At 42.9% G+C, this 26,346-nt stretch overlaps 1 protein-coding gene across 21 annotated transcripts in view; it reads left to right on the top strand.

Annotated features, from left to right (window-relative positions):
• Window positions 1–26,346, top strand: part of ATXN1 (ataxin 1) — a 223,584-nt gene that overhangs the window by 148,161 nt on the left and 49,077 nt on the right. The window contains exon 6 of one of the 21 annotated variants that reach the window (XR_008974250.1): window positions 11,347–11,805. The exons of the other annotated variants lie outside the window; for them this stretch is intronic. The gene's annotated coding sequence lies outside the window, so the exon portion shown is untranslated. Of the gene's footprint in view, window positions 1–11,346; window positions 11,806–26,346 lie in introns of those variants that run through there. 21 annotated transcript variants of the gene reach the window in all.

The raw sequence follows: 26,346 nt of genomic DNA, 5'->3' as shown, positions 1-26,346 counted from the left end.
CATTCATCTTGTGTCTTGAAGAATAAGTCTATACTTTGCAAGAGAGAAGAGATTTGCAAATTGATTTTTTTTTTTTTTTTTTTAAGGGATATTTATATAAGCATCCTTTCACTGAGAAGAAGGGACAGGTGAACAAGTAGCCAGCTGATCACAGTTTCTGTGGCTTCTGCAGGAAAAATCAATGAATATGAATACCAAGACTCTTGAACTATCTTCAGGTCAATCGTTTTCAAAATGTTAGTTTAGGTAGGTTTAAAGTTCAGTTGCTTTGAAATGGAGAAGCCATGACTGGGAAGGAACATGACTGGAAAGCATCATACTGTAGCCTAAAGTCAGCTTTGAAGTCTCCGAGTCTTTTTTACTGACTTCATAGACTTTAGGTTAGGCCTTCAGTACAGAAAGTCAAGATCAGACATGTCTCTGAAATTATTTTTCAGGGATTATTTATATGTTTGATGTGTACTTCTCTACCATTTTAATAAGAAACTGTAATATCAGACATTATTATTACTGTTGTGCAATTAGGTTTGTAGGCCTTGGTCAAAGCCCAATTTGGGTAGGCGTTTGAATACTTAAATAGTAATAAAAAGACTCTCCAAACCAAAGAGGTCATAATGTGCCTGTGTATGTATGTGTGAAGGAGAATGGAGGTTTTGGAGATGGTGTGCACTGGCTCCCGAATAAAAACCTTCCTTTGCACTCCTTTTGCGGATGGTAGCCTGGGCTGTTGTGCAATGAATGGACTAACTAGTCTAAGAAGACCTCTAACTTCTAGCTGAAAATCCCATCTTTGAATCAAAGGGAAGGTGACTAGAGTAGTTTCAGGTTTTGTCTATGAGCTCATACTTTATTAGTCTTTTTGGTTTATTTTCACATACCTCCTGTTTGCACTGAAGTGGTGCAGAAGACCTATTTATGTAGATCATGCCACATCCATTTTTCTGACAAGATGGGACATTTCCTTGTAGTGCATTTTTGAGTATTTTGCCCTTTTAAGTTCCTGGGGTCTGAAACTCATGGCTTCCTCCACTTCCCTTAAGGAGCTGTTAATAAATCTTATATTTAGCCTAATTTTCACTTCTTAAAATTTCCCATTAATCTTAATCTCAAGACTACATCTGCAGTAATGGGTTACTGCAAGTCATCTGTGCCTTCAGTACCTGCTGGGAGATGCTCCTGAGAAGCTGTCCACATGATATGTCAAACCCCAAAGGAGGGGGAATGTGCCTTGGACAGACAATGATACTGAGATTTTCAGGTTTCTCCAGAGTAAAGTGACTGAGCCTTTTTTGACTGGCTGAGTGGTGAAGTGGTGTTGCTGCACTTCAGAATTTCTGAAGGCCTTTTTTCACCACTCTGCCTTGAATTTCCTTCTACTGCTCTCAGTTCTTTCTTATTTTCCTTTTAGTCCTATATGCTCTTTCAACAGCAAGTTTTCATTTCTTCCTTTTTATTTCCACAGTAGATAGTGGAGTCACATCCCACGTGGTTCTGCCATCTGGAACAACTTCCCTGACTCATTCCTTTTGGGTTTCAACTTTATCCTTGGCCTCTGTGTGTTAATCTTCTTTCTAATGAAACAATCGCATCTTATGCCCAGAGGCTTCCAGTTCTTCTCTGCTTAGTCTTTCTCCTCAAGACACAGCTTTTGCTGTCCTTTGATACACAAGGTATACTGTGATTCGTGCTTATTATTAGACAAGAAAGACCTATTTTAGGGACATCTGATCACATACTTACATCTCATTCCTGTTCAGGTAAACACTTGAGGCACATTCACCATTTTAGCACCCCTTTATCCCTCTAATTTCAGTTGGCTCCACTGTTGGCTCTACATGTTTAAGTACTGTGAACATCAGAAAGCCTCAACTGTGAAACATGTTTTTTTATATTAAAAAAAAAATCCAACTAAAGCAGATTGCACAGCCTGAAAGTAATGAAAGATTCAACAGAGAAGTAAGATTTCAAATCTGATACTACATCTCCTTAAATCTTATTTTGAAAACGTCAAACATGCTGTAAAATCAAACAAAAAATCCAGCAGCCTTGCTTTTCAGTCTGTTGACTCTAAATATTTTCTGCTGTACACAGAGATTTTCAGTAGTTAACATAGTATGCAGTTGTTCTTGCTAAAGTAAGAAAGTCCCATTCTTTCTGGGATCCCATAGTAGAGCTGCTGAGTTGCAACACTTGCATGAAAAAAAAAAAAATAATGAGGTTAGTTTATTGATTGAGTGGTTGGACACAATTTGCAATGCTACTGGTTTTCTCCTTGTGGCTTTCCTAAAGCTTCCATGAGACAGAGAGAAAATACAGCTAATAGCAAGCTGTGCCTGGGCACTACACAGTCCCGCTTTGTGCAGAGCATGGCTTTGGCACCTGGAATAGGAGCTCAGTGCGTATTAGCAGCGGTACATTCATTGACATAAATCACTGTCAGAGCAGTGGAGCAATGCAGCTGTGTATTTTGCGAGCACTGGATGCAGTCTACCTCAGACTCACTGTGAGATCATGGAAGATCTGCTCAAACTTGTGTCTCAGACTGTTAAGTCTTGGGTATGAGGCGCTGCAGTCAGATAACCACTCACTTTTGGAATAAATGCAAGCTCAGTTGCAGGGCTCCTACCCGTTTCCCCCATCCTTGCCCCTTTCTTACAATTTCCCTCTTTCTTCCAGGCAGAAGGTTTGTCCAGAAAGAACCCATGGGAACAAACATCCTTCCTAATTCATAAAGAGTGAGGAGAGTAGAACAGTGCGTGGAGAAGCAGCCCTTTGACTTTTGATTCTCATTTTGATTCTCATATCCTTGGGGATGGCACATCCTCTTCAGTGTGTCTCCCATCAAAACCAGGGGGAGGAAATTCATTCCTCCGCAGGAGTAAAGCTGCCCCAGTGTGTCTAAGCTTTGCCGTAGGAAGTCACAGTGATGCTGAGGAGAAGGGCCAGGGAAGGTGCAGTTGAAGCAAAGTGTCTCAGGCTGTTCTTGCAGCCCACAAAGGCAAAGCTACCAATAAATTTATTATGGAAAACAGCATGGTACCACTGTGGCCCAGCTTCAGGCAAAGCAGTACAAGGAAGAGAGTAATAGCATTGGCTGCAGAGTGGTTTCCTAGGTTTCTCAAGGGGTTTTTGTTTGTTTTCATTTGGTTTAGGGTTTTTTGCTCGGTTTGGTGTCTCTACCTAAGCATCCAGCTAAAGTCTTCCAATCACAACCATCCTCTCCTTGCCTTGGATCACTGGGGTGTGATGCAGTGACTTGTTTGCTTCTAGAGTGATGACACAGGCAGCTTTGTAGCATGAGAATATTTTTGAAGCCTGAGTGTGGGTGTACGATTGTCCAAGTTGAGGGAGTTTTAGTACAGAATTTGAATCACAGTGCTTTGTTAATGAGGTGTTTGCCTTTGTCATCCTTAAAATAAGGAAAGTAACTGAAGACTGTGTAATGCTTGATTCCTTGTGAATGGTTGAAAGTGTGTTTGCTAACGTCCTTTTTAAATGCATAGCTTTTGTGCCTCTGACATAGTTCCCTCTTCAGACTTCCAGGAATATCTACATTTTTACGTCTCATAAATGCTCAGTGGTTGTAAAAAACCTTCCAATGTGTGGAAGTGGAGATGCTGATGCAAGTAAAAAAGATTCATGTTTTCCTTTTAACATTCATCACGGTTCTTGGAGATTTTCATGGAAAATTCACTTCCTGAGGACCAAACTAAGCCTCTTCTTCACAATTTACCATGATTAGACTGTGGGATTAAGCCAACCTGAAGCAATGTTTTGAGGAGTTTCTGAGCAGTCCATTGTCCCCAGTAAAATCTCTTTTTACTTTGCTTTCCATTCTGCAGAAAACATATTCCTCACACCAGAGCTGCTGTGCTCGTCAGTTCTGCAAATGTTTCCTTGGCATTGCACTTGCTGTTTTTGAACCACAAAATGCTTTTAGGTAAAGTTATCATAATGTAAACTGAAAATTGACAGGCTGAATAGTTGTGGTTAGTATGTGCTATAGTGGTGATGACATGGGAAAATATGTTGTTTTTCTCCAGATGACTGTTTGAGGTTAGTTAAAGACCATTTTGTTCATGATGTGCCAGCTAGAATTATGAGAGCATGGCTTTGAAGTAAGCAGGTTAGTTTGATTTTAATATTTTTTAAAACCTGATAAAAGCCTGTTGTCAAAGAATGGATGTTGTTATTTTGGGATTTAAAAAGAATGGAGCCAACTATTAGGAGTAAGAGGTTAAAAAGGACTAAATTTTCCCTTCCAAGTAGTTCATCTCACTGCATAATCTAACTAAGGTGTCTCACTCATGGGGCTAGCATGGGCAAAGCACGCACCCCAGGGCAAAACCCGGCAGAGTTCAGGTACATGTTCTTCAGCAGAAAATGATAGTGTGGAAGGGAGGTGGGTAGCAGCAAGCAAACCCAGTGCTTTCTGCTGGCAGCAGAAACAGCATTTCATGGCCTGTTCCTTTTCTAACTTTCTGGTATTAAAACCAGAGTGGTACCACATCCTGCTAGGATGGCAGCTCAGCAGAGCCATGGGTGGCATCTTACATACTCCATCAGTTATGGGACTGTCTGCAGATACAGAAAATGTCATGGTGCTGAGGCAAGCAGGCAGTGCTCTAAAGGACCACAGCAACATGCACCCTGTTCATAAGATGGAACCAAGAAAAGGAGGTATTAGGCAAGAGGTGATATTTGATGTCCCCGTATCTAATGTTAAAAACAAAAGTGACTCAAATGTCACTTTCTTCCCAAATAGAAGTCTTTTTGGTGTGGCTTGCTAGCCCCGTTAGGAGTGATATGCAAAATATACAGAATTTGTGTGTGGCTAAATGACGGTTTCTTTTTCTTTCATCTGCTTCCATGTCACTTTGTGCTGCAAGGTTGCAGTGGCATGTAAAAGGCTTGACCTATTCAGTGGAACCTTAAAACAGCTCCAGTGAACTGCAGCAGAAAAAGCAGCAGAGGAAAGTAGAAGGTAACCAAGCTTACCTTTTGAAATAAAATGCTGCAGTTCTGGAAAAGTCATTACTCCATCTGCTCCACAAGTGAGTAAGTTTGGGGTTAAAATTTTCTCCAAAGTGTATGTGATGTTTGGGCACAGAGACGCAAGTTAGCTGTGGAGGAGCAGCCTTAAAGGTGAGTTTGCCTGTCTTCACCCTTCTTGAAATGCTGCGCTGAAATGAGGTTGTTAGGACAGCTCACTCAGGTGACTATTTTTCTGATGTTGCCATTTTCTCTCTGCTTATAGAGAAAATATATATCCTGTCTCTTTTTGGGGTGTGGGGAAGATCAGGGAGTGAAGCACATTGCTAACATCTCCCCTGGCCCTAAGCTGAGGAGCCTCTGAAGCTTCTTGAAAGTTAGTCCACACTGACTTTTGAGTGGTGCTCCTTAGCCTGAGCAAGTATAATGAATATGTATGCCTTGTTTCTAAAACACCATCAAAGAGGCAGAGGAAGAGATGGACTTTTAATATTTTCTTATTCTGATGGTTTTCTAATAACTCCTGGAGGCACCATTCCTTCTTTTGTGTACCTTATGTCAGTACAGCCAGTACTGTGAAGAGTTTACTTTTAAGGCCCTAACTTAGGAATGCTTCCATTTTTTCTACTTTTGATTAAATACTGTAAAATATTTGAATTGATTATATTGATTAATAAGATAATATTGATAATACTGTCTGACAGTTGTTTAAAGAGGTTGGGCTTACTTGGGTATAAAAAGAAGGCCAACTTATTCAAGGACAGTGAGTGTTTGTGATCATTCAGGTGGTGATCTTTCAGGGTTGGCATTTGTATGCCCAGAAATGGAGGCAGGTGGAACAGGTAGGTACTTTTCTCAGGTAGATATTCCCCGAAGTTCTCTGGAGGGAAAGATTGTGTTTCATGTTGTGCATCTAAAATAAAAGCTGAGATTTTGACAGTTCCCCAGATCAGTTACTGACATGCGTCTTCTCTCTCTTCTGAGGCCTTTCACCCCACACATGATTTCTTTCATTCACCTGATAATGGTCCCATTTATAAAACAGAAGCAAGAAAAGGCAGTAGTAGATAGAAAGGAAAGTTTGTGTCTATGTGTTTAATGGTAAAACCAAAAGTGACTTAGCTGTCACTTTCTTCTGAAATAGGAGCCTTGTTGGTGTGGGCTGCAAGTGCATGGTAGGATGTGGTGGCTTAATGTACCTGCTTCACTTCAGCAAGACTAATGGGCTTTTAATTTCCACGGCCTTGCTCCCAGTCTTTGGGGCAAGCACTTGCATAACAGTTTGCTGGGACGGGGCCTTTGCCTCAGAATTATGCTGGGAAGATACTCAGGCACATGCAGCGGGACACTGAGCACAGTGGGATCCTGATCCTGACTGGGGCCTCTGGGCACAATGCCATCATAAATTTTAAATAAGAATAATACTGTAAAAAGTTAAATAAATGTATCAAGTTCATTCTAATGCTCCCCTCCCCTCAGGCAAATTAGCAAAAATTGGATTTTCTAATAATTAGCCCAAGCAGTTATCACTGAATAGATATACCTGATTTCTGTGAATTGTGGTAATAAATGAAGGACTGATCCTTCAAGGAGCGGAGAGATTCCCAGACTGACCTGACAGGATCAGGTCCAGTTGTAGACGCAGATACTATATAAATGCATTTGCCATTAATTGGGTTAGCTATACGTTATATGTGTTCAGATTTTGTCCAGTTCAGATGGAACTTTTGACAGTTCAGATTTTGGTCACATTTACGGACTTAGAAAATAACGCACTGAGCTGTCTGCCCTGGGCTTATTAAACTGTCATAATAAACCATTTTACAATTCCAGGCAGCCCTTCCCAAATGTATTGTAGAGCCTATTAACAAACACCTGTCAAGTTCAATTGAAATGTCTAAGTGGCCTGATCTACAGCGTCTGCTGCCGTGCCAGAGAAAGCAGGGCTCATGCAGCATGCCAGCCACGTCAAGTAATGCGCTCCAAGATTAAGTATTTGGGAGCAGGGGGGCTTCAAGGAGCTCTTGGCTTTCCTTTCAACCTGGTGGATTTGGGTAGTAAGTAGTGAGGAAAAAAGAGGTAAAAAAATAGGTTTGTGTAAGGCAAACAGCCTTTCCATTCTGTGATACCTGGCTGTGACGTAAGTCTCAGAACATTTCAGGCTTTTCTTTTCTTCCTCTTTTTTTTTTTTTCTTTTGTCAAGATATGGAAGTGTAAACAGATCCCTTCCTCTGTTGCTGACTTGAATGGGGGCTGGCCCCTGGTACACGTGTGAAAATTGCTGGGCTAGGAATGATCTTACATTCATTGTATCATAGCTTTGCAGATAAAGTCCAAACTCCCTAGCTGCTTGTCTTGACAGAGAGTGTTGCTTGTAAGTGTTTGCTTCTGGAGACTGAGCTTACAAAAGAGGAGAGGGAGAAAATGAGCCCAGTAGCATCTCAGAAATGTTTGTGGAGTGTTTTTTGTTTCGTGTTCAAGCTGGTATTTTTTTTTCCTCCTTTTTTTTTTTTTTTTTAAATCATGAAATCCAAGGAGACTCAGCAATCAGCGTGTTTGAACGCCAGCCAAGACACCAAACTGGCAGCCATCCATTCTGATATCAATGTGAGTGAAATGTGTACTCAGTAACTGGATTCAGGCCCTTCATAGTTTGCAAGCAAATATTTCTGCTTTTGCAGATCAGATTAAAAAAAACAGAAAAAGCTGTGCTGCTCTCAGGCATGTGAGAGAGAGGGGTCTGCACCTTTGCGAAGGGACATTAACATTTCTGTATCCCAGAGTCCTGCGCCTTATGTTGTCATGTTGAAGGGTATGTTCTATTTCCAAAAGGCATTTAATTACGCCTTTTAATGTTTTAACTACTAAATCTGCCTTGCATAAAAGCTCTAAGTACCTCACAGTGGTAATAAGCTGTAGGGAAGTGAAGTAAATTGGCATTTTGTAAAAAGGTTGTGCAAAACCGATGGAGAGCTATGCAAATGAACTGTGATACAGCCAGATTTGCATTTTGCCTTGCATTTAGTGATGATATGCACAGCATGGCCTTGGCAGGCTTGCCTCTTGGGATGATGCATACACTGGTGGTATGGCCCTGTAGGGTCAATTTAACAAGCGTAACGCTGTGATTTTCCATGCAGTTTCTCAGAACCACTGAGTAATGTGCAGCAATAAATAGTGACAGCGGAAATAGATTTTTAAGAGTAAATACATCTAGTAGGAGGAAAAAGTATTAAACAAATCTTTTGCCTTACCAAAAGAAGGCTAGCAGTTTTGTTTGGTGCTGCTCAACTTTCCAAAGTGACTCCCTTCTGCTGTCTTACTTATTCCTGTATTACTCTTTGGTTAAGAAAATGTCAGGACAAGGAGCTGAAGTAGAATTCTTATGCCCTGGGTGTTCAGGTCATTAGAGGAATATACAGAGGAGGGCTACGTGTTACAAGCAGCTGACGATGCAGTTTCACAGCGTTTGAGTTTGTTGAACCAATGGCAGCTCTGTTGAGACAGAGCTCTGGAGACCTGTTGTTTTGCCCAGCTGAGAAGGAAGGTGGGATCTTACTTGAGATTCCTGGTGATAATAATGCTATTTTAGGGAGAACAGTGTGGAAATTGACTCTCAGAGCCCTTTGCAGTCTGTTTTATATTGGAGAGACATGCATGCTTTTTAAGTGTTGCTGGAAAGTACCTCTGAAATGACCTTAACTGCTTTTTTTCTGTATATAACTTGCTTATTTTCAGGAATTCATTCAGTATGTTAAAAAAAAAAAAAACAAAAATAAATCCAATCAATTGGGATTTTTTTGGCATTGGCCTTCACATGCTGCATGTTCTCTCCAGCCATTTATTTGGACACAGATTTGTTATCTTTTCTGCTCTGAAAATGAACCAAATACAAGTTTCTGTATATGCTTTACTTGTCACAAGGGTGATTTTCCTCCAGCATCCCTTCCCAGTTCATCAGTGCAGTGTGACAGCTCTGTCCTGTGAGGCAGTGGGCACCCCGAAGAAGCCCTGGGTATTTTTCAATTCCTATGCTGTGATCCTGCGTCACTTGGAAGTGAATGAAATGTCAGCTGCTAACCTGCAGTAGGCTTGGGGCTGGCATCTGTCCTGAAGGAATTCAGTAGTTTTTGGACAAAGCACCTGGTACAAGGCTGTCCCAGAATTAAGCACAAGCTTGAGTACTCTCTTCCTGTGACCTCAGCACACCCACTGCTCTGTTAGTTTGTCTTACAGAAGCAGAAGGGAGTTTGGCTGCTTTCAGATAAAGTCTGCCAAGAAAAAAAAAAAAAGAAAAAAAAGCCTAGGAAGCGTCTTCTTCTCTCCCCTCCCCCCTTGGCTTCTCTATAAATAGTTAAAACATTTTTCAGAGCAAGTTTAGTTAATGTTTTGCAGTGGTGCATGAATACTGTGGTGCCCTGATAAGTTTTGTGCTCCTGAATCTCATTGTAAGATGCCTGAGTGTAATTTGAGTTTTTTTAAAATGAGAGGAAGAAATAGTGCTATGAAGTCTCGTCTGAATTTTGTCATTGACTTCATGAGAAGTCCTTGGAGTGCATTTGGGAAGAGTTTGGCTTCTCATTTAGCTATATCATTGGATGCATGTTGAAAGTTTTCCCTTCTTATCCTTACCACATAGACAGTCACGTCATTCTTGAAATGAATGCTCTGTTTGCTGTCCATATGCAAGGAATTATGCGAACATCTGTGTAAATTGCAACATACAAGAAGGCAAATTCTTGGTGGCAGGCGGCAGAACGGGTTGTTCAAACCTCTGTCTGCAGGGAGTCTGTGTGCAGCGATCAGCTCTGTTCTTGCACCACACGCCGTCAGTTTCATGTTCACTGCTTCACTACTAATAACAACTAGTAGATTTGTCCTTTTTTTCTATTTTTTTTTTTTTTATTAAAGCACCAAATGTATAGTTTCATTTGGCAGCTGGTTTTAGCAAGAAAATGGTATCAGAATCGTGTGGGATTTTGTGAGTCTGCCAGAAATACTGCGGTGGGTGGATTAGCCCCTTCAAAAGCAGCTACTCAGAGTGTTTTGGGGGTAATAAGGTGTGGGGAAAATAGGGTCGCGTCTGTGATTTTTTTTGCATGCTCCCTTGGGAATGCCCTCAGTGAGGGCAATGTCCTTATTCTGTCAGCAGCTCTCTGCTGTTACCTGCTGGCACCAGAAGGAAAATGAGTGATGCTCCCCAGCCTCTGTGCAGTGTTTCTTGTGGCTGTCCCTTGCATGACAGAATACTGTAGTGCAAAACACAGGAGTTTCAGTTGCAAGGCTGTGGCATGAGAAGCTGGGGAAGCAGCACTGGCACGAGTGTCTAGAAGAGCACACTTAGGTGTCTGTGCTTTAGGTGTTGAGGCTTTCAAATCAGCCGCACCAGCTTGTAGCTAGGTTTCTTTCAGTTGCAGGTATCAATGCTTCTTCCAAAAGGCTTGCTGCTTCTCCGCCTACAAAATGCAGCCCTGTTTCCCATCTCAAACCTCACTGGAGAGCACTTTCCCTGAAGTAAATCAAATCTGAGCACTGCCTTGTTGCTTTTAATGGCACACCCCATCCCCATGTAGCTGGGCTTTTGCCATCAGCCTCATCTCACAGGAGTGACACATCCTCCCAGTAACCTTTCAGTGGGACAGTTGTAGAAACATTTGCTTGTTCCATCACATGGTGTGGAGACTTTTCATCGAGAAAACCACTTGGGAATAATGAGCAAGACCTTGTTTCAGAGTCCTGTTGCCTCCCAGACAAAATTACCGGTCCTTGGAAGCCAGCAGAAGGAACTGCCGCTCTGAGCCTGCGCTGCCAGGACACAGAGCACACGGGTTTGCATTAGCACATCCCACGGACAGTGTGTTTCTCTCCGATGTGGGGCTGCGGAGGTATGCATGTGTTTGGTCTTGCATGCTTCATCCAGGCATTTGGCAGTGAAGCTTCATACCAGAAGCACATTTGTTTTGTGTAGAAGCTTTCCTGTTAAGTCCTAAAAGTATCATTCTGTCTTGTGCACTAAAAGAGTATTTCCCCTTCTAAGAGATAACCAAAGCAATGTGAGGAGAATGTTTTGATGAAATCAAAACCGGGGTGGAGCGGAGGAACAGCAGTGACCTGTCTCCTGCCAACGTCCAGTCAATGCTCCTGATGAAGTGTAGTGCAGCCCTGTGACACATAGCAGAGACCTACTTCAGTGGGTGATGGCTTGTTGTGCCTAATGCTCCCCCAAGCAATATGTAAGACAATTAAGTATGTGAGGGCTTTCCCTGTTCCAGCTTCTTCCTGTTGCTTTGCTGCCTTTTTTTTTTTTTTTGCGTGTTTTTTTGTTGTTGTTGTTGTTGTTTTTTCCCTCCTCAGTTTGGGAATGTCCAAGAAAAGCAAATAGAGTTGCTCCCAGCCAGCTCCCAGAGCCAGAGCGAGCCGTGGTGGGAGCAGGGTGAAGGTAGGGGGCTGCTCTCCAACCTTCCTACGTGAAGCTGGAGCGCCGCTGTCTCCCCCAAAAGTCACCCAGGTGGGAGCTGCTGGTCCCTCTGCTGGTCTCTGGACAGAGCTGTGCTGGAGGCTGCAGAGCGGTGTGTGAGGAGGAGCAACCTGGCTCTCGGTGGTGGAGAGGAGACGGGGCAGAGCAGCTGGCCGGCATCCCAGCCGCCTCCTCCTGCATGAGGTGGGCAATCTGCAGCTCTTGTTGCTTTGTCTGGCATGCGTGCATACCCATAAAGTGGTTATTTGGTAAGGTTGCAGAGTATCTGATTGTGCTGTACTGCAGTCCCTGTGAAGCATGAGGGCTGCAGCCGTAGGTCCAAACTGTAGTAAGGGGAAGAAGTATCCCTGACAGTGAGATGGACCCCCCCCTCCACACCTTGCACATGCACCGTGTCAGGCAGTTGCTAAGTGTATCAAGGAAAGATCAGTCTCTCTTCCCCTAAACCACCCCTGTAACCTCTCTATGTTTCTGGCAGGTCACTTGTGGGAAGGGCAGGGTGAGTGTGCAAGGCAGATCCTTTTGCAGTGAGCACAGGGAGTGTAGTAGATAGATAGGCTTTGTACCCAGCTTCCATTCCCTTGTGCACCACAGGAGGCACCAGGAAGCAGCATGAAGAGGAGCAGAATGGGCGTCTGCTCTGTATGCTGGTGGAAATGGCTTTGACTGCTTCACCAGGTCAGGTTTCCTTGCGGCTGTGATGCCTGGGCATTAGCTCTGGCGTTTCTTCCCTGCCTTGATGCGACTGGTAGCAAGATGTGGCTGCTACCAGTGGGTGGGGGGAACAACTGCCTGTCTGCAAGGATTAAAAGCCTATTTTCAACGTGCTGCTGGACCAAGCGCAGGGATAAGCCTGCCTCAGCACGATCTCAAAGTGAGCTCAGTTGCAGCCTGCTAGGTCTCCTATAATTGAGGAGGTGATGGTGGTCACCTGCGTTCCTGTGAGTGGGCCGCGCATGAGAAGCAAGACACGGCGTTTGCAAACAGAAGATCAGCAGGACAGGACAAATCTGTAGTGCCACCCCAGCTGCAGAGAGTTCGCACGCTGAGGACTGGGGCAGCACCGGCTCTGGGGATGCAGCGCGGCAGGGAAGCGGTGGCCCACGTGGTCATGGTGCCAGCAGGGCTTGTGGTGGGTGTTGAAATGACAGCAAGGGTAACAGCTTACTTGATGAAGCAAACTGCAGCTTCTTCAGGATGCTGCAGGCAGGACAGGTGGACACCAGGCCTTTGTGGAGGACTGTCCTACTCCTTGTGGTTACATAAGCCTTTATGCAGAACTTCCATAAGTATCTTTGTGGATTGCCCAGGCATATTTTTCCTTTCTGCTTTCCGCTTTCTTTTCCCTTTCCCTGCTTGCAGTCTGAGGCAATTTGTTGGGTTTGTTTGCGGTGTTTTTTGTTTTGTTTTTTTTTTCAAATAAAATAGTAACAGTAATGATTTTTTTTTCTTTGTTCTGAGGCTTTCGTGCCTCATTTGGAGCCATAGTACAGTGTCTTGAAGCTGTGCAGATTTAAGTCTTGCAAATACCAGCCTTTTTGTCCCACAGAGGTACAAACTAACTGCATGTTGTGTGCACCCTGTGATTTTTTTTTTTTTAATCCAAAGCTTAGATGTGATCCTGCACACTCACAACATATACACATAATTGCATAAACTTACCTGGCAAATACTGCTTAAAAATAGTGCAGCCCCTGACCTGTGAGTTTCTCCATTGACACCAGTGGGCAGTGCTCCTTTCCAGAGTCAGGAGGTTCTCTGGGCAGCCCTTGGGAGAGCATCTCTTGGTCTTGCAGCATGGTATCCTGGTCCCAGATGCAGGACTGCATTTTACGTACGTGCATACATGCATTATCATGTTGTCTTTTTAGACAGTGCCCTACTGTAGGGTGGAATATTGCCGCTGTGTTAGAATATTATTCTTTACAGGGTAGTCAGTTGCTTCGTGCTCAGAAGCACAAATGCTCACGCGAAAGATTTGCAGAGGCAGGTGGTAGCCTGTATTTTTCTTCCGTTTGCAGTTTTTAAATTAAAAACAACAAAAAAAATCTTTTCAAGTTCTACACTGTCAAGAATGTGGGTGTCTGGCTGAATGAAAGAAAAAATAAAATAAACTTGCATAATAAATACACTAGTAAATTTGCAATTTCCCTAAACTCTTAGCATAAATACAACCACTTTTGGGGGTTGGTTTGCTTGGTTACTTATCGAAGGAAGAGGAGCAGCTTTTGAAGAAAGTTTCCCTGAATGCCTTGCCTTATTATACTTACGTTAATTATTAGCAATGTAGGTACTCCAGTTACAGCATGAAATGCTACTTTACAACAAAATCAGATCTACTTTCTTTCACATCACGTCATATGGCAAGTATGGAAAAAGACTCCAAAGGCCTTGAGTATATCTGCAAGTGTTTTTTCTAGTATTTACTTACTAAGGCTATATTTTTCTTTAACAGCATTTTTAAAGTTTACTGCCTAGAGGTAGGCACCTGGATTTATATTTAGGGACTGAAGTAAGTGGGATGGCTTTCAAAGGTCCTGCGTACCTGCAGCTCTCAATGAATTAATTAAAAGCAGATGTTCTTTTTGGCAAGTTGAACAGAAACAAGTAGGAAATGCTGGGTGCCTGGCACCTTTGAAATGCTAGCAGCTAATTCAGATGCCTAAAGATGGAGTTAGGCGTTTAAATTTAGGCACCCAAGTTGGAAAAGTTTGGGTCCTGTAATCATAACAATCACTGTCCCCTCTGTCCTGAAATGCTGTAGCAGAGATTCGTCCAAGAAGCTGGAGGTTCATACGTGGGAGTGAGCAGGGACAGAGTATGTGTCTCGCTGTGGTGGAAGCGAGCTCGGCTGGCTGCCTTATAGCACATGCAAATGAGGGTCAGATGGCTTGACAGTTGGTTATGAAACTAAATAGAAATTATGCAAAATGGGATTGATTTTGCACATATTTTTAGGTTTTGTCTTTTAGGAGTTTGAATCTTTGATTAAAATACCAAAGAAGAAAAAAAAAATACAGGCGACAACTGTTATGTGTCACATATATACTGGATGTAAAGTAATAGCCTGCTATGCTCTTTTTAGGGATCATTTTTATCCCATTGCAACTGAGAATATAAAGCCATCTTACAACTTGCCAGAAGTGACACCTGCTTTCATACTTCCTAATAATTACTTTAGCTTTGACAGAAAGAACTTGGCAGGGTGCATACAAATTATGACTCGCTTCAGGGTACAAATAATGTCATAATGACTTTAAGAGTTTCTCTTTATATTTGTATGTACATGATTTGTTGGTATGAAAAGAGAGAGTAAAGAAGAGTTTTGGGTGACTTATTTAACTTCTGAATAAAAATGCATGTTGGATAGTGTAAGCATACAGATTAAGACTAGGAGAGGGAAACAGGTTTTCAGTGGCTATTTGAACATGTTTTTTGTTGTTTGCAACTCTATTGCTATGAAAATATCCTAAATGTTTGCAAGGAATAAAATGACTTCTAGTGCTAGATACCCATAGTTGTCTTGCTAGAGGAGAGAAGTTGCCTATAGGTAAGTGGCATCAACCTGCAAGGACGTTTCTCCCTCTGCCCTGCCTTGCAGTGAGTGAGTGTTCAGTTTAAAGTGCATTTGCATGTTGTATGTGCTCTTTTCCTTTGTTTTTTCCTATTCTAACTCCAGTTAAGTAGAACTTGAAGTCGCATGTACTTATCTGTCTGCAAAATCAAGCTCTTTATTATATATCTGGCACCAAACTAAAGCTGGGAAGTTAATCTTCCACAATGGTTGGTAGTTACTGAATTGCCTTAAAAGTATTCAGGATTCAACATACTAAAGTATATATTATATTTAAAAGCCCATTTGGGGAGAAGGTAGTAGCTGCACAGAGATCAATATCAGCACAGTTTCTGGTGGAGCAAAGATGCACTTCCGCATCAGGGTGGCAGGAGTTTTACCCTGGACCCTAAAAGAGATTTTCCCTTCTCTACATTATTTTGTTTCTCATCAGCAACGTGAAGTTCTAAGGAACTTCCTAATCCTAAGATCCTAAGGAAGGGGAATGCCGAATTTGGGTTCTCTGTTCATATCTGCATCCCTACCAGTTTTTATAACAAAAAGGAAGCAGGAGAGAGATAGAGGCAGTTATAGGGTACTGTTAAGCAGCTCACTGATCTGTTTCTGAAGGTGACTCAAACAATTTCTGAAAACTAGAACATGAAGTTTCCACATGGGCTTCCTTAAAGCGCTCTTCCTGGAAGATAAAGGCATTGATAAATACACTACTTTTGCAAGGCAGAATGAGCAATTGTGGAAAACAGTTGGGAGTCAGGCAGTTTCTTATCTGAAAAAAAAAGAAGTATGGTATGTTACTTTTCCACCTCTGTTAAGGGACTTAAAAAGACAAATGCCTTTTGCTTCCTGCCTGAAAGAAACTAAGCTCTTTCTATAAAAAGAACAAATTTGGAAAACGTCTGCTGTGTTTCTGTGTGCATGTGTATTAGTCCGTGTCTTTTATCAGACAGAGCTTTAGGAGATACAAAGTTCATACGCATGTGGGTCTTTCATTACCAGAAGGACTTTGGCAAATTGCAGGGAATTCAGACAGCTGCAACAAAAGTGATTAACGGACTAGAGAAGAGAAGAAGGATTAAGAATTAAATACATGTGGTTTGTCTGAATGAGAGATAAAGTGAGGGAAGAAACAGGGTGATGTTAAAACTACCAGTCCTGCACCCAAGGAGTATAAATATCCAGATCTGGAGAAGAATTGTTTTGGGTGGTCCAAGCAGTATGACTAGGAGTAATGGGATAAAAGTCAGTGCAGAAAATGCAGGCTGAAATCCAGAAAAACTTCCAGCGAGTAAATTCTGTTAGAATGTGGAATAATCTCTGGTGGGAAGGGGTGGAAGCCACATCACTCGAGCCATTTGAACTAGACTGAACAAAGGCAGAGCTCCCGAATATGGCAAAGGAAAGGTCCTGTGTAGGGGAAAGGTCCGAACATCACCTTTGAGGCATCCCCCCCTTCCTCCCTCTGTTATCTGTAGGTGGTACCAACACTGACAATGGCTGGAAATCGCAGGGGGATTTTTAAGAGTGCTGTATTTTAGCATGCATTTGAATAGGGATTTCCTTGTGGAAACACAAAAATCCCTCCCTGTTCAGCTTTCTGCCCTGTAACTGTCCCTGCTTGTACCTATTTAAAAAAAAACAAACAAACACAGATTAAAGGCTAACAAAAGAGAGCAGAAGTTGCTTTACTGTAAAACTACCTAGTGATAAACTTTTTTATACTTCACTTGGAACAGGCTCCTCGGCTGTTCTCAAAGGCTGAGGAAGAGCTGTTGGCAAGCTTTGTACAGCCATTACGAGTGAGAATGACGGAGCAGAATAGGCCTGTTTTACTCATTCACTTTTCTGCTGTAGCCAAGCAAGTCATAAGTTCTTAAATTCCACTTGTAGTGTAGGGGCTTGGTCTCCACATTTATGTCACTTTGGGGTTTTTTTTTGGATAATAAGCTAGAAAGCTACAATGTGTATGATGAAAATGAGGAGCCAGTGGAGTTTTTAAGTTACTTATGTTTGCAGCACCATATCCACCATAGTTTTCCATACCATTAGGTTCTCTTTAAAAGAACAGCATGGAAAGGAAATGTTTACCTTTCCCTCCCCACACTGCTGTGGTGGTGGAGCTTTGGATTGCTGATCCTGTATTCTCTTTGCTGCTCTTGCATAACCTAAGGACATAAACTCATTGCCTTCTTCCTTTCATTTCCTTCAGGTCAAGTTCATGCTATGAAATTTTAGAGAGAAAAGTCCAACGCTGAGATGCTGTTCACCTGAAGCTTGCATGGGTTGCATCCTCAGATATTTTGTGTTGAGAATGGTGGGAGAGCGGGACCATGCTCCTGCACCGTGTTCCCAATGAAGAACTCCATTGTGGCATGCAGACCAGGCTGGCAGCATCCTGCATCTGTAGCTGCCTGGTGTTTCAGTACTGTTTTCTCTCTCCAAGAGCCCCCTGAGTGGGGAAGAGGATTTGTGTGGCTCCCTACAGGCTTAGATGTCACAGCTGGGTTTTGTAAGGATTTCAGAGTCTCTGAAAAGCAAGGTTAACAATTTCCCTCTCTCACCTAAGTAGCAGAACATGGATGAGGTACTGGAGAGAAATACATGTCAAGGTGTTGTCGAAACATTTATTTCCGTAGCAGGAAGTATTGATCCTGCAAACTATATTCTATTACAATGGCTTTATTTCTCCTATATTAAATGATTGATGCAGACTCTATTTAATCAATTTATGTGATGGATGTTGGTGAACCAATGTAGCAGTTGGTCACCGTGCACATCTTAGTTGGCTGCTGGCTGGTTGGCGGCTTTCAACAGTCCCAAAATAGGTTTTGGCCTGAAAATCGAGGTTTTAAAGGTTTTTTTTTGTCACATAACAATACACTGGGCTTTAGTTGCCTGATATGCTCATTTTTTTATCAGTGTTTATTGACACTGGGTAATGCCTGCAAATAAAGAGCCATGCTTCTGCTTGCTAATGTGCTTTTGTTGTTTTCATTGTTTGTAAGCCTTTTTCAAGGAGCAGTTGGGGTCATCTCTCAGACAGCATTGTATCTTCCTAAGTGTATGCCTGTAGAAAACAAAAATGGTTCAGAAATGGTTGGGAGCCTTTTGAGCTAAAGTCTATGTTCCAGATCTGGGAGAAAAGTAGCAGGTTATTTTTTATTTTTTAGCTGTTTGTGAGGTGTTCTTTGGTTTTTCTAAATTTGTAATACAGTCAGGAAGCAGGTGAATTGCAGCAGTGGTGAAGAAGGACAGAGACAGATGTCTTTGTGCTAAGTCTTGTAGAATTCAACAGAAAATATGATCCTCCTTACATTATTTTGTGGTTTTCTGTGAGTAGTCCTGCTAGGCTCAGATTCTGAGGTAGTTTTTAAACAGGCCTGTCTGTCCTTACAGTTTTGGCTAGGATAATTTTTTTCAAAGTAGCTGGTGTGGGGTGACGTTTTGCATCTGTACTGAAAACAGTGATGATAACACAGGGATGTTCTTGTTACTGCTGAACAGTACTTGCACAGAGCCAAGGCCTTTTCTGCTCCTCACACCACCCCACCAGTGAGCAGGCTGTGGATGCACAAGCAGCTGGGAGGTGACACAGCCAGGACAGCTGACCCCAGCTGAGCAAAGGGATATTCCGTACCATATGGTGTCATGCTCAGCGTATGAAGCTGGGTGGAGAAGAAGGAAGGGAGAACATTTAGAGTGATGGCATTTGTCTTCCTAAGTAGCCGTTAGGTATGATGGAGCCCTGCTTTCCTGGAGATGGCTGAACACCTGCCAGTCAATGGGAAGTGGTGAATGAATTCTTTGAATTGCTTTGCTTGTGCATGCAGCTTCTGCTTTACCTATTAAACTGTCTTTATCTTAACCCACAAGTTTCCTCACTTTTATCCTTCTAGTTCTCTTCCCCATCCCACTGGGATGGAGTGAGCAAGTGACTGTGTGGTGCTTAGTTGTTGCTGGGGTTAAACCACAACAGAATAATCTATGAAATGCCTGTCTCTCCCATCCCATGGTAAACTAATTTTAACCTAATGACTCAACTGCAGTGCTGCCTTCTTCAGCAGCCATTACAGCGGGCATGGTACAACATTTCTGTGACACACGCTTAACTTTCTCTTCAGAAGCCAGCCTGATAATTTTTGAGCTAGTGAATGTTTTAGGGTATGGCAATACTTTTATTTGTTCAGTGAAAATAGTTTCTTAGATGGAGAAGTCATTTAAGTGCCAAGTGGGATGGGAGGGTTTCTGGGTGGTAGCTTCCTGTTACTGCTGCCCTTCTTCCTCCTTTAGTGCCACCTCCTTCTCCCTAAGAAATCAGATGAGGATTTTAGCATTCAGCACCTCTGACAGCAGAATGGAAGGACAAGATCCCATTTTTTTCCTCTTCAAGGGCTAAATGAAGAGTCGTCCTCCTCCTTCTCCCAGAGGGAGAGTGAGAAACAAGGTGCTCAACTCTTACTGACTGTTTTGGCTGTGTGGGCATGATTCAGCCAGGGACCTTCTGCTGGTGCAACTGCTTGCACTGACAGCTGGGAAGGCTTCACTTGGCCCTCCAATACAGCCTCCAGCAGCAGGAGGTTGTATTTCCAGACTCCCTGCAGCTTTCTGCTGAAGTCTTCCTGCACAGGCACGTTGTCTGAGACTGTCTCTGTTCATCATCTGCAGAGATATGGGACTGTATAGCAGTGGAGAGCAGCCCCTACATCAGTATAACTCATCCCTCTCGGTTGGGAATTTGGGGATTTGAGTCCTGGTCTTTCAAATGGATTTGTGTTGACAAGTTTGGTCATGTACGTGCCCAGCACATTGGTTTGGTGAACAGGGACTTTTCAGTGATTAAGGCAGACTGAAAGAGGGTGCAGTTTCTTAGAGTACAGAAAAGAAGACAGAGAGCTTGCCTTTAGCTTTTGATAAAAGAAAGGAATTGTGCTTGGGCTCTCTCCCTGTCAGTCTGACATTGTTCTCAGCTGAAAGTTGCTCAAAATAGAGAGGAATAAAGCAGCAAGAAAGATGCTTGGAGAAAAAATGCATATGTTTCACTAACAGACCATAATGTGCAAAGTGCTGTTTTACAGATCAGGGTAAGCACAAAAAAATTAAGAAGCACCAGAAAAATTACACTAGGTCAGCAGAATATTGTCTTAGAGATTCCCTCGCAGATTTAAGAGGCAGAGGAAGTGAGCAACAGACAACTCAGAGCTCAGCCTGACATTTGCGGACAGCGTATCAGTGAGTCTGAGTTGTAACTGTAAAGGTAAATGGGACACTGATACAGATGAGGTGGCACTAAGTGTAGAGCGAATCAGCCTTACATGGCAGCAGCTCCCTTTAGGACTCATCAGGTGTACCAAGTGTGAGACAAGCATCTTGGATGAGATGTAAATGCTTCAGCAGTAACTGTATTTCGGGAGTAAAGAGGCACCAAAAGGTTATAGGAGAAGCAGAAATGTAAGAAGCAGAGGGGAGAGAGCCAGGGGTGAAATTATTCAGCAGAGGAAAAACCCTGCTCGCTGGTCTTGTGATAAATAAAAATGCGTGTTTCAGTGTATCATAAAAAGTCTTTGCCTTTTACACGCATATACTTTAGCACATCTGTAGCCAGCATTAACACACTTGTACCAGCAGAGTTATCTCAAAGAAGATGGTGTTACTCTTACTTTCCCCTCACATTTAAATATTCAGATTTGTCAGAAGAGCAGAGGAGTTCTGTGTTTCCTGGCACAGCTATATACTGAAGGCTGCTCCGTCTTTCCATCTTCCAGCAGTGTGTCTGGGATTTCTGTGCATACCTGGGGACAGACTTCTTTCCCTGTATGCCTGACTTTTCTAATAGAAAAGTTTGCACATGAGTGCTTATGTAAGGGTGTATGTGTGCGGGAAGAGTTGTCGAACCTGAAAATTACTTTTTCTTTTCCTTTTTCAACAAGTTTCAGAATTGATTTTTAAAGCTTCAGTGCATGTTGGAAAGACATTTAAAAAGGTTTTAAAATTCTGGATTTTGGATGTGGAGGTGTTTTTTTTCTTTTTTGTCTTAACCCAAGGAAAAAAAGAACACTGCATTGTATTTTTCTGTAGGAAAAAGAATAATTGAGTTTGTGCATTTATTTCCACAAAACAAACAAATGCTTCTGAATATGGCATGTGCAGTTCCTTTTTTCATTGTGAGAGAGGTCTTTTTCAAGCACTTAAAAAGCTGGAGGTGAAATGAGTAATATAGGCACCATCTCACAGGTCTGGCATTAGCAGATCTCCATGCCCCTTTTAGTATCACTGGGAGTTTGCTTGATGTGATATGAAGAGGAGAGTAGTGTTGTGCAAATGATTTTCGCATGAAAGGAGATAATCTTTGTAATTTACCCTGTCTCTGTCCTGCTTTAGTTCATCAGCAGTGGAAATAAGCAGAGTTTGATGTTTGTTTTCTTTGTGGGCTCGATGCTTTGGGTCTGTTGCCAGATGGTTAATACTGGCTGGAGTGTTACTGGAGCTGCTCCCTGATAGAGAAGGTGGAGAACAAGGAGGATGCCCACCCTCATATGCGCTGCCACAGTGGGGAGAAATGTCAGGCCCTGGGTATATTGTGGTTGACTGTACCAAACCAGCATCTCTCTGCCTCCCCACCTGTGACAGCACAACAAAAAGGGGTAATAGAAGTATCTGTCCTAATCTTGCACAGATGCACGGTCTGCAGCCTCCTGATAGGAAAGGAAAAAAAATCATCTGGTTGAGCAGAGCGAGTGCTGGCATGAACTGTCTGCATTGTTGGGAAAAACACCTCAGGATTGAGAGGAGGGAGAATGTGTTCCCCTTGACTGGGGTTTAAGATCTTTTATCTTTGTAAAGATAAATATATGTCTCAAATGTAAACTGAGTAATCCTCATAGTTTGTCTACCCAGGCTGCAGCCTCTGTGTGTGTGTGTGTGTGTGTGTGTGTGTGTGTGTGTGTGTGTTGGCACAGGGAGGGTGAAAATTTGCTTGCTCTTTTTATATTTAATGGTGCATCCTGGGAGATGGCTGGGTGCTGCACAACCAAGGGTTAGTGCCTGATGATGCATATGCAGCCCTGGCTGGTGTGGTGGGGGCTAGCCCCACTGCACCCCTCCACTTCATGGCTTTCTGTGATAGACCTGGGAAGGGAGTGAGAAGCAAAGGTGTGCAAATCCATGCATGATATGGAGATAGTGTACCCTTTAGGCATGTTGGACTGAGTTGCACTCTTCCCCTTTGTGCAGTGTTGCCAGTTTGTTAGCTGCAGATAAGAGACAAAAGCTTTTACAATTAGTATTTTAATGGGAGAGAAGAGAAATGACATTGTGACCCACTTACAAATGTGCCCAAGATCGGCTGGATTGCAGCCCACACTGGGGAGAGTGAAGTCCTGTTTCCTGGGGATTAGTCCAGAAAACCACCCCTTGTTATCGGTTCTCACCATTTCACAAGCCTAAGCGAGCATATTCTGGTGTTTCCAGGTATTCAAGAAGCGTACGCCTTCCAGTTGTCCGATTAAAGAAATCCCAGATAGCGTGGGGATCGTTTCAGAGTCTGATGAAGCTGAGATTTCCTAAACTCAGTATTTATAAGCCCTCCTGCTAGAGAAGTGGAGGAGGGAGCTTCTTTCCAAGAAAAATGTAGGCTGGGTAATCTGACATCATTCAGAGTCACATCACCCTACACCCACCAGAATTCAAAGATAGAATGGAAATGGCATAATCTGTTCTCAGGGTAACACTAATAGTACTGCTCCCGCAGTTCATTGTGCATCGTCCCCACCCCACCATCGCCACAATTAACATTTCTTGCAGTGACTTTGAAAACTGTTGCCATAACAAGGTTGCTGATCAGCAGCTACAAAAATCTTAACGAGGTACCTAATGCAGCTTTTTGTTTCCATTATTTTCCGCTTAATATATTCTGAAAAAGTCAGGAGGTTTTAACCTTGCTCTCAGCGGCAGTACCCTGGCATGTTTAATAGAATACCACTTCATTTGTACTGAAGCTAGTGTACACTAAAAGGGCTTGGAGACCCTGCTAATGTAGTCAGTCAAATTGGTGCCTGAAGCCAAAGAAAACGTATATCTGAACACATGTTTTCGGTCTTGAGCTAAAAAAAAAAAATTCACTTCATGTTGAATAGCCTCTTCCAAGTGCCGCAGTTAATAAGCCATGTTGTGTTTTTACTGGAAAAGTATGCTTCTAGCCAAGCATTCTTTGCATTTTTCCCAGGATTTAGTCATAAAATCACTTTAGACATATTGCAAGTATGAAATGTGTGCACATCAGATAAAGGGCAGCACTTTTTGTTTTGCTGTAAAAGCTCCATGGAAACATTTTTATCACCATCAAATGCATTATCCCAAGAAGTCTGGCCCTTTTCTTTACTGTTAACATCTAGCTGGATAAGAAAACACTGAATGACAGAGACCACGCTAACAAACTGTAGGTGATGGTGATTTGGCGAACAAATGCACAGCACCGTCCCTTTGAGTTTGGTAGCATCAGAATCTGACTGCATTTTGTGTATAGCCCCAGACACAGGTATCTGGCCCTAATAGGCAGCCGGTGTGCAGATGTACATCTTCAATCCCTGCTGCCTAATTCTGTGTGCATCAAAAAGTGAGAAACCTGGAGACTTGATGAACTATTTTAAGCATTATTATTTCAAGAAATGATTTACGCAAGCGAGAAAAGCCTCTAGCACAGTCGGCAGCCTGAGCCCTTGAAGGCTGTCGGATCTCACAACACACTCTCGCAGCCCCCTCTGGCTGATGCTTGCAGCATCGTTGCTCTCTGCTCTGGAGCCAGCTGCAAAGTCTTGCTGATGGCTGGAGAAAAACCTTCTTGGAGGTGCGAGGGGCAGAGGGGCCTGAGATTCCTGGAGGGAACCTATGCTAAAGGCAGCAGCAGTGAGGTTTTAAAAGAACAAGTGTATACGCGGTTCCATGTATTGGAATAGAGCGATCTAGCTATCAAACATATGTTCACACATACACAGTATACAGAGTAATGTGTATATACCACCTCGCCAAGCCAATCTGTGTTCTGAAGAAGAGAGATATTTAAAGCAGCTCTGCAAACTTTATAGCACTGGAAGAGACTAGCTGGTCTTATCTCTGCGGGGCTTGCAGTAAAGCTGATCCGATCTGCATTTCTTTGTGTATACAATTTGAGTGTGTATTCATGGGTAGCTATATCAATGCTAAGGAACAGGCACATGGATTAGGAATACAGATGAAAGGGAAAAGTCCCAAGGATCCAAGAGGGGTTACCCAGCCAAAAAAATCTAAGTTGAACTGCATGAAAGTGTCACGGTGAGGTGAAGTGTGGAAGGAGAACATTTAAAAGCCATCTCCATGGGCTAAGGGAGCACTGGGAGCATTGAATCATCACTATTTCACTATTTCTTTGGGACTGGCATCTTTGTCTTCACTTCCTGTGGCAGGGCAGCTACCTGCCTGTTTTGAAGAGCAGTCAGGAGCCAGGAGAGAGCTAGGACTGACTATGCCATGCTTGGCCTTTGCATGAAGAAGTAGTGTGGAAATAGCAGGGTGAGAACTTGTTTGTCAGCTCAGCCCAAAGGAGTCAGAAAGCCCTGCTGTGTACCAATGGTGGTGTAGGGTGCTCACCACCTGCCGATGGTGGGTCATACTTCTTGACAGACGAGTAAAACATCAGTTCTGTGATGTTCATTCTTAATCATCTTGAGAAAAGATAAGCTGATAGGTTTGGGTCCGTCTGCAACCAGCACATTTGTTAGTGAAATTTTTTGCTGTGCTGTAATGTGTAGATGTGCATGGTTCCAGGTTAGATGTTGAGTGCAGTTCTCACCTGGTGCAAGAGCCTATGATGGGAAAGTCAACAACATGCAACAGAAATGTTGGTCCTAACCCATTCCGTGTGCCATGGGAGCACCCTGTGAAGGACCTGCCTCTCTGGTTTTCAGCTGGCTGGCAGGAATGCCCCCTTCCACCTCTAGCTTCCCAGGAAAAATCCAGTTTCTAAGCCTAGATCCTCTAAAACAGCCCTGAAGAGGAAGAAGTAGGACATGGGGTCATCAGAGATAGGATTAGTTCAGTGCAGCTGTCTCTCTGCTCCCTGGCATCCTGTCTGGGATGTGTCTGCTGGAGCCTTCTGAAGGAAGGCAGCTCCCCAGGGAAGATCTCGTGTTCGCTGGCCAGCCTCCACTGATGGGAGTGAGCTACCAGCAGAAGTCAGAACAAGATCTCAAAGGCAAGCATGACAGCAATAGTGAGGGCAGTTGGTCTACTATCTTACCTTTCGCAGGGTTGTGGTCTGGAGATCCAGTTACAGGTTTGTGTGTGGTTCACCAGAGAGATCACACTGCATTCATTCTGGATCAGAGGAGGTTGAGGTTTCTCCCGTTATAAACAAATCTCTGAATGTCCTTACTAGTTGAGTATCTCAAATATTTGAGCACTTGGCCTTTTTTTTGACAACATGGCATATTTTGCTTGCATGCACTGTAGCAGCTTTCATAGAAGTGGAACTTGATTCCAGTGCTGTCTTTCTAAATGCCTTTTTTTATTATTATTGTACTTAATCAATCTTGCTGTGTTACTAAGAGCAACATCCCCATTGGCCAATCAAAAAGCTGGAAGTCTTACATGGCCTCGTGTATAGCCCGGCACAAAGCTCCCTTTCATGGCTTCGGCTGGCTGCATTACCAGCCGTGCCGAGATCACAGTCCCGATAAAATGGTGTTGAAAGCCCTGAGAGTTTCAGGCTTCGTGCTCTCTGCTGAAGGGATAATTTTAGAACGTTCTTCCCCTTGATAATAGTAATTTTACAGCAATGTAACTGTTGGATTTAAGAGTTAGATCAGTGTAAATGAAGGCAGAATCAGATCATTTCTTCTGAGGCACGGAACAAAACTCTTTGTATCAGCAGTTATAAATGTGTAAAAAAAATCCCAATGTGCATACACACACAAAAATCTGCACCCTCTTAAGACAAGACTGTAAATAATTAATATAATAACCTGCTTACAAATTCAATCTAGGTACATTAAGTTAGTCAAGGCATTTCACACTAGTCCTTTTTCATCTTGTTTCGCTTCCTGTACCCCCATGAATGTGGGTAGCTTCCACCTGTATGAAGAGCGAGCAAGCATTTTTCCTTTTAGTTTGAGAGCTACATTTTCAAAAGAATCACACCTCTTCCAGGTTTCCAAGGATGTTTTCCTGGGGGTTTTTGTTTGTTTTCCCATACAGATTTTTTTCCGTGTTTCCAAAAAAAATGTTACACATTGTATCCACATTCCCAGGGGCAATTTTTGCAGCTCTTGCAAAT

This window comes from Pezoporus wallicus, unplaced genomic scaffold (genome assembly GCF_028554395.1).
Source record: "Pezoporus wallicus isolate ANWC-B61680 ecotype Strahan unplaced genomic scaffold, APGP_CSIRO_Pwel_v1 contig_5485, whole genome shotgun sequence".
Taxonomy (NCBI): domain Eukaryota; kingdom Metazoa; phylum Chordata; class Aves; order Psittaciformes; family Psittacidae; genus Pezoporus; species Pezoporus wallicus.
This window is presented reverse-complemented; position numbering and strand designations above follow the sequence as displayed.